This window comes from Otolemur garnettii, unplaced genomic scaffold (assembly GCF_000181295.1).
Source record: "Otolemur garnettii isolate 467f Iridium unplaced genomic scaffold, OtoGar3 scaffold00097, whole genome shotgun sequence".
In the NCBI taxonomy this organism is placed as follows: domain Eukaryota; kingdom Metazoa; phylum Chordata; class Mammalia; order Primates; family Galagidae; genus Otolemur; species Otolemur garnettii.
Genome location: NW_003852492.1, coordinates 440,066 through 449,187, shown reverse-complemented (window position 1 = coordinate 449,187; position 9,122 = coordinate 440,066).

Genomic DNA, 9,122 nt, shown 5'->3' with positions numbered 1-9,122 from the left:
GGTGTTGTGGCGGGCACCTGTAGTCCCCGCTACTCAGGAGACTGAGGCAGGAGGGTCACTAGCGCTCAAGAGTTTGAGGGTGGCAGTGCCTGTGACTCAGTGGTTAGGGAGCCAGCCACATACACCCAGGCTGGTGGGTCCAAACCCGGCCTGGGTCTGCTAAACAATAATGACAACTGTACCCAAAAAATAGCTGGGTGTTGTGGCAGGTGTCTATACTCCCAGCTACTTGGGAGGATGAGGCAAGAGAATCTCTTAAGCCCATGAGTTTGAGGTTACTATGAGCTGTGATGCCACGGCACTCTCTCCAGGGCGACATAGTTAAGACTCTGTTTCAAAAAAAAAAAAAAATGGGCGGCACCTGTGGCTCAGTAAATAGGGCGCCAGACCTATATACTGAGGGTGGCAGGTCCAAACCTGGCCCCAGCCAAACTGCAACAACAAAAACAAAATAGCCTGGCATTGTGGCAGGTGCCTGTATTCCCAGCTACTCAGGAGGCTGAGGCAAGAGAATTACCTAAGCCCAAGAGCTGGAGGTTGCTGTGAGCTGTGATGCCACAGCACTCTACCAAGGGCAACAAAGTGAGACTCTGTCTCTAAAAATAAAAAAAAAAAAAGATGTTAAGGTTGCTGTGAGCTATGATGCCATGGCACTGTACCCAGGGTGACAGAGATTCTGTCTCAAAAAAAAAAAAAGTAAAAAGAAGGCTTGGCACCCGTAGCTCAGTGGTTAGGGCACAGGCCACATACACCGATAGTTCAAACCTGGCCTGGGCCTGCTAAACATCAATGACAACTGCAACAATAACAACAAAAAAACAGCCGGGCATTCTGGCAAGCACCTGTAGTCCCAGCTACTCGGGAGGCTAAGGCAAGAGAATCGCCTAAGCCCAGGAGTTGGAGGTTGCTGTGAGCTATGATGCCACAGCACTCTTCCAAAGGTGATAAAGTGAGACTCTGTCTCAAAAGAAAAAAAGAAAGAAAATTAGTGATGAGTTTCTTTTAAAAAGAAGCCCCATAATACCTGTAGTGCTTTCTAGAATACTTTCCTAATATTACATGTAGGAATTAATATAAAGGAAATACTATAAAGTTTTGCTGTATAAAATCCAAAGTATACTAAGTAGTATCCAATATCAAACTGGTCTCTAATTTCTATTATATAGAGAATGTTCTAAAGCCTATGATAAGAATATGTACCTTTTAAAAATTCATATTATTCCGGTAAATGGAAATTACTATCTGTGGAAGACAGAACAATGGCCCCCAAAGATGTCCATATCCTAATCCATGGAACTATGAATATGTTACCTTAAATGGCAAAAGGAGATTTTGTAGATGAGATGAAGTTAAAGACCTTGAGATGGGGAGGTCTTCCTGAATTATTCAGGTGGACCATATGTAATCACAGGATGCTTCTAAGAGGAAGGCAGAAGGATCAGAGTCAGATGAAGGAGCTATCACAACAGAAGCAGAGGTCGGGGCGGCGCCTGTGGCTTAAAGGAGTAGGGCGCCAGCCCCATATGCCAGAGGTGGCAGGTTCAAACCCAGCCCAGGCCAAACACTACAAAAAAAAAAAAAAAAAAAGAAGAAGAAGAAGCAGAGGTCGGTGTGATGTGGGGCCTCAAGCAAGGGGTGTGAGCAGCTGCGGGAAAAGGCCAGTACACAGAATTCTCTCTGGAGCCTCCCTAGGGAATGCACCCCTATGGGTCAATTCTAGACTTCTGACCTCTAGAACGATAATAAATAAGTAGACTGGGCATAGTGGCTCACACCTGTAATCCTAGCACTCTGGGAGGCCAAGGTGAGTGGATTGCCTGAGCTCAAGAGTTTAAGACTGGCCCAAGCAAGAGTGAGACCCCAACTCTAAAAATAGAAAAATTAGTCAGGTGTCAGTGTAGGGCACCTGTAGTCTCAGCTACTCAGGAGGCAGAGGCAAGAGAATCATCTGAGCCCAAGAGTTTGAGGTTGCTATGAGCTGTGATGCCACAGCACTGTACTGAGGGTGACAGAATGAGACTCTGCCTCAAAAAAACAAAACAAAAAACCCCTACCTCTACTCAAAAATAGAGAACTTATGGCTCCATGCCCGTAGCACAGTGGTTATGGTGCCAGCCACATACACCGAGGCTGGTGGGTTCAAACCCAGCCTGGGCTAGGTAAACAACAATGACAACTCCAACAAAAAATAGCTGGGCGTTGTGGCAGGCACCTGTAGTCCCAGCTACTTGGGAGGCTGAGACAAGAGAACCCCTTAAGCCCAAGCGTTTGAGGTTTTTGTGAGCTGTGACTCCATGGCACTCTACTGAGGGTGACATAGTGAGACTCTGTCTCACAAAAAAAAAAGAAAAAAGAAAAGAAAAGAAAAAGAAAAATACTTAAGATTTTTTCCCCTTCTTTCTTGCCTTCCTTGTCTTTTTTCTTTGACAGGGTCTTGCTATGTTGTCCAGGCTGGAATGTAGTAGCTATTCACAGGCTGGACCATTCCACATTACAGTTCCAAATTCCTGGGTTCAGGTGATCATCATTATGCAGCCTTCTAAGTGGCTGGAACTACAGGTGTGTACCAATATGTCCAGCTTTTGAAGAATAATGTTAAGGACTTTCATTACCAGGATAATAAAGATTTCCCACAAAGCAACAGTAATGAAGGCAGCATGATATTGGTGCTGGAGGACAGACAGACTAGTCGAGGGAAGAACAGACGCACTTCAGTATAATCTCCTGATTTGTGACAATGGCCACACTGAAGTCTTTGTCAATGTCAGTCACCTTACAGGAAACAATAAACCCTGACCCACGTCACACACCAAATAAATAGTTTCAGTTGGACAGTAGATATAAATGTGAATGTGAGAAAATAGAGCTTTTCTCTTCCTGACTGGGATAGGCAAACTTTTTTTTTTTTTTTGAGACTGAGTCTCACTATGTCACCCTCAGTAGAGTGCCCTGGCGTCACAGTTCACAGCAACCTCAAACTCTTAGGCTTAAGCAATTCTCTTGCATCAGCCTCCCAAGTAGCTGGGACCACAGGTGCCCACCACAACATACAGCTATTTGTTTTTGTTGCAATTGTTTAGATGTCCTAGGCCAGGTTTGAACCCACCACCTTTAGTGTGTGTGGCTGGCGCCGTAACCACTGTGCTACAGGCACCCAGCCAAGCAAAGATTTTTTACAATCAGACAACCATAAAGAAAAAAATTATAAATTAGAAAATGTTAAAATGAAGAATTTCTGTTCATCAAAAGACATCATTAGTAGACTGAAAAGGCAATCTAGTGAGAGATAAAAAACGCGATATCCAATAACTGTCTCATATCCCAAACATTTCAAGAATTATTAGCCACTAGTAAGAAAAAGAGAGACAACCTGTTAGAAAATGGGCAGAAGAGTTGACCAGGAACTTCCAAAAAGGATAATCAAATGACCAATAGACTATAAAAGGCAGCTCGTAAGTTATCACAAAAATGCAGATTAAAAGCTCAACCCAGGGCAGCACCTGTGGCTCAAAGGAGTAGGGCCCTAGCCCCATATGCCGGAGGTGGTGGGTCCAAGCCCAGCCCTGGCCAAAAACTGCATAAAAACAAAACAAAGCAAAACAAAACAACTCAACCCAGGCCAGGCATAGCAGTGGCTCACGCCTGTAATCCCAGCACTCTGGGAGGCTGAGGCAGGTGGATTGCTTGAGCTAACAAGTTCGAGACCAGCCTGAGCAAAAGCGAGACCTCTGTCTCTATTAACAATAGAAAAACTGAGGCAAGAGGATCATTTGAACCCAAGAGTTAGAAGTTGCTGTGAGCTATGATGCCATAGCACTCTACCCAGGACAACAGCTTGAGATTCTGTCTCAAAAAAAAAAGCTCAATCCATCACTACTATGTCCTCAGCAGAATAGCTGCAGTGAAAAAAGAGATAATACCAAGTACTGGTAAGGATGTGAAGGGAGAGGAGCTCATACACACAGATGGTAGTGTGTCCAGCTACTACAAGCTGTCTGCCACTGTATATTAACGCAGAACACACACCAGCAGTTCTATTCCTAGGAATATACTCAACAAAAGTGTTTATATGTGTTCACCAAAACACAAACATATGAATGTCTGTAGCAGCAGAATTCAAAATAACCCCAACTATGTGGTTCCTAAGTGGACCCAACCAACTACGTCTGTCAATCCAAGTGTCCAGTAGAGTAAACTGCGGTCTAGCCACACGGTGGAGTGTTACATCTCCAGGAGAACAATGCTACACACAACATACGGAGTGTAAGAAGTCACATACACAAGAGTACTAAGAGACTATGGATTGAAAGTCCGAAAATGGGCAAAGTTAGAAGCCAGCTGATCAAGCTGCAGGGGAAATGTTCATATTGTGAATAATGATCACGCTGTGCACTTACAATTTGTGCAACTATATATCAATTTTGTAAGTCTAAGAAAAAGCTAGGTGTGGCTTCCTGAGTCATTCCTGACACTTGTGTCCCCTGGGTTAGGTGTCTTAGCTGGAGTAAACACTGCCCCTCTCAGTTGCCCTTCAGGGATGTGTTTCCTCAAACACAATCTACCTGTCTGCCTGGGACAGAGGGCCAAGTCTGACCCGTCCACCGCTGTCACCCTAGTCCTTGGCACAGTGCCTGCTCAGCCGGCAGCAGAAGTTCCTTACATGAGTGTGGTGTAATGCCTCGATAGTTCCTTAACCCCAGCGAAGCCACCGGCTTGCTGAATCACCTCCAGGACAATCCAAAGAACAGGGGGAGAGGCTGGGACCAGAGCAGAGAATGTTGAGACACTGCGGCGCTGGAAACGACGGAGCCAGCCAGGCCCCTCCAGAGAAGCCAGAGCAGTCTCCCGCGGGCCGCTTCTCCGCGGCACGGAAATGTGACCTCTTTCCCGTGGTGCGGGGACTGGCAGTAGCCAGGTAAAAGGGGTAGGAGAGGGGAAGGCGTTGGCGAAGGGGCAGACGGGCCGCACGGCTAGGGCCAGGCCCGCCCGGACGCAGATCCTGCCCCGCCCCTCGTGCCAGCCCCGTGGAGCCCTCGCGTCCCCGCGCGCCCGCGCCCGCGTCCCCGCGCTCCCGCCACTGCTCACCTGCTCGCGGGCTCCGCCGCAGTGCGGGCTGCACGGGTCCCACCGGGAAGGGCGGCAACGCGGGCCCGCTCCCCGGAAGCGCCGCGGGCCACTCAGAGCGCCGCCCTCCTCCGCGGCCCCGCCTGGCCCTAGAAAGCGCCGGGGAAGGACCCTGGGCCGAGCGGGACGAGGGCACCCGGCAGCCCGAGGCCCCAGACCGGTGGGCACCCGCGGCGCTCCCGGCTCCCGGCCTGTGCGCGAGGCGCAGCCGGGGCCGCCACCGAGCCCCGCCGGGCCGCGATGAGCCTTCACGCCTGAGTTCCCAGAAACCCGCTAGGAAGCTCAGTTTTCTTCCACGTGGGAACGAGGAAAAGAAACTCCCATTTCTTTTCTCCTCAACGCCCTGCCAGGAAGGTCTCCATATCTTTTTTTCTTTTTATACAACTGAGAAATATGAGGCTTAGAGGGATTTTTGTTTTTGTTTTTTTTGACAGTCTCACTATGTCACCCTTGGTAGAGTGCTGTGCTGTCACAGCTCACAGCAACCTCAAACTCTTGGGCTTAAGCGATTCTCTTGCCTCAGCCTCCCAAGTAGCTGGGACTACAGGTGCCCGCCACAAGGCCCGGATATTTTTGTTGCTGCTGTTGCAGTTGTCATTGTTGCCTTAGCTGGCTCAGGCTAGGTTCAACCCCCCTAGCCTTGGTGCATGTGGCCGGCACCCTACCCTCTGAGCTACAGTCACTGCCAGGCTTAGATGGATTAAACAACTTTTCCATAGTCACACGCAGTGGGTGCTGGGTGGGGCTGGAAGGCCATGTCCTGAAGACCAGCGTCCAGGGTCTGTGCCCAGCACTTTGCTCCGAGCCAGTGACTGCAGCACAGCGCTGTGCAAAGCCCTGCAGGTGCTCACAGGGTTGCTGCAGAAAGTCTGGACTGAAGTAGGCAGTTGGGAAGTCTCTGGTGATCCCTTTGCCTCCTTTTCCTTAGCGCTCTTGAGACTCTGATGAGTGCTGGGAGGCCCCAAGGGGGGAATATAACACGTAACATTTCCCAGAGCTTGTTACACCACAGAAGAAATACGAATACTGAGAGTCTCTGCAAGTTGATGTCCCAGGGACTGTAACAAATTGGTCAGCATAGGGAACTAGGCCTCCTATACTGATACACATACTTAGTGCATGTCCGGTTTCTGAAACTTAGGTCAACTGAAGGAAGGGGTTAGCTTTGGAGGTTCTGCTGTATTAGCCTCAGCAGCGCTCTTCCACAACCCAGCTTGGTATAAACACTATCCCCAAACTGTGTACATGCATGAAAGGCTGGCAGGTGGAGGGACTTGGCCTGGGCCTCCTAAGGCTCATCATCTCCCACTCCACTATGACTTCTTCCTTTTCTCACCAGCCAACCAAAGCCAAGCTGCCTATCCTGGGAGGACCCTGCAGCCGAGTGCCTAGGCTCACAGTCAAGACTCATGCCTTAGCTGTGCGACTTTGGTAAGGTTGTGTGACATTTCTGTGCTCACTGTCTTCATCAAGATTATGATGCCTGGTTACTGTGTTCTGCAAGGATTAGCCGAGTCTCCCTAAGGTACAGAGGATGCCCTGCTCCGTGAAGTACTCTGTCATGGCCTTGTACTCTGTCAAGTGCCTCTCTTTCCTCAACCCAGTTGGCCCCCTTTTGACCAACTCTGCTCGACAGAATGTCCCTTTCTTCTGGCAAGTTTCATTTTTGTAGCTTCTTCAGGGAAGCCTTTCTTAAACTGAGGCCTTCCTGTCTCCTTCCCCTAAATGTTTATAGTACTTTGTGTTTTTTGTTTGTTTGTTTGTTTGTTTTCTTTTTTGAGACAGAGTTTCACTATGTTGCCCTGGGTAGAGTACTGTTGCATCACAGCTCACTGCAACCTCAAACTCTTGGGCTTAAGCGATTCTCTTGCCTCAGCCTCCCGAGTAGCTGGGACTACAGGCACCTGCCACAATGCCCGGCTAGTTTTTGGTTGTAGTTTTCATTGTTGTTTAGCTGGCCCAGGCCAGGCTGGAACCCGCCAGTCTCAGTTTATGGGGTGGGCACCCTACTCACTGAGCTATGGGCGCCAAGCCAGGTACCTTGTGTTTTAAGGAGCTTGTGCTCTGGCTGCTTAGCCATCTTCTTAGACAGAAAATTCCCTGAGGGCAAGGGATTCCCTTCAGGCTCCAGCAAGAGCAGAGAGCACTTGCAGGAGCCTTGACTGAGAGCCAAGTACAGAGCCAAGTCTGGGCCAGCCAGGGTGCTGAGGCTCTGCGCAATGCCAAGGAAGACAGAGCTCACGTGAAGCCTGTGGAAACACAGGGGAACCCTTCAGCTCCATAATAAACACAGCATTTGCTGTCTTGAAGGGAGGAACTTCTGGGCAGAAGCCTTTTCCCTTTTGACCCTTAGATTGGGATGTCTGTGCTGGGGAAGGGCTGCCTGTTAATTAAGGAGCTACCTGCAGGGTAAACACAGGGTTAACACAGGATGTGGGCCTGTCTGTCCCTCCTCCATGCCCCTGGCAGTTCCTTCCTGTGTCTCAGCACTGCTTTGCCCTTCCTCTTCAGCTCACTGGCTGGGCTTGCTTTTCTCCCCCATGGGTTTCTGCTGTCCTCCCCCTCTTGCTCCTCCCTCACTTCAGTGAGGCCCACACATCTTTTCCCTTTCATTCTCCCCAAAGCCCCTTTTGTGGGGGAGTGGGCATGTTACCAGCTGTCTCAGTTCCCTGTCACCACTTCTCTGCAAGTGCTCACGCCTAAAACTGCACTGAGACTGAGTCTGGCCAACTGGCCGAGGACTTCCTCCTCAGCTCCCAGGACACCACACTCTCCTGGTTTTTTTTTTTTTTTTTCTTTCAGTTTTTGGCCAGGTCTGGGCTTGAACCTGCCACCTCTGGCATATGGGGCCAGTGCCCTATTCCTTTGAGCCACAGGCACTGCCCCTCTCCTGTTTTTTTCTGTGGCTCTGTGGTTATCTCCTCAGCATCCTTTTCTTTGGCATGTCCCTTAAATGTCATAGGGTCCCTCCAGCTTCCCTCCTTGGCCTCTACTCTTCTCCCTTCTGGAGTAATGCCATCCTGTTCCATGACATCATCACCTGAGGGCCATGCCAGTCACCTACACAGCTTTCATCCCACACAGCCCACCCTCACAGGGCTCCTCCTTGATGTCCACCTCTCTGGGAGGAGCTGCCCTCATATAGCTGTCCAGGCTGGAAATGTGGCTGTCTGATTTGACCCTGTTTCTTCTTTTAAAAATTAAATCCAGGGCGGCGTCTATGGCTCAAAGGAGTAGGGCACTGGCCCCTTATGCTGGAGGTGGTGTGTTCAAACCCAGCCCCCGGCCAAAAACTACAAAAAAAGAAAAAGAAAAATTAAAGTTAAAAAATTAAATCCAAATTTTATTAAGGATTTCAGACTTCTAGAATTTTGGAATTGGAGACATGGCATAAACACTGACATCCCTTGAAACTCCAAATATAATGAAAATTTTGCTGCAAACCATATCCCCATGTATAACAAGGCTCAATATTTATTATCTACCCCTTCACTCTGGCAATAGCTATTTGCTAAAGGAATGAAAGAAAGTAACGATTTTGCTACTTTAAGTTCATTAAAAATGGGATTCTATCTTTAGAAGAAAAACTTTTGAAGTTCAGAAAAAGTGTTTAGATGAGCTATTGTTACAAAAAAATAAAAATAAAACCCAGTGCAGAACATCTAATCAAAGCAACCAAAATCATTGTGAGAATAAAGAGAAAAAAACTATTATAATTGGTTAAGGACTTCCAGGATTAAGTTAAAAAATCTCAGGAGAGGAATGAATAGCACTACACAAATAACAATATGTGTTCACATTCTTAGACCTTAATACTACCTTTTCAAAAAGGAAGTTCTATCCCTCTAAGGAGGAATTCAATGTGATTCTAGACCTTCCTCTAGGAACTCTAGACCTTCCACTAATTATGGTCCAATTAGTCCACCCTCAGTGTCAAAAAAAAAGTCTACCTCCCCCCCAAAGCTAACAGTAATTAGCCCTAGGTATTTTATTTTATT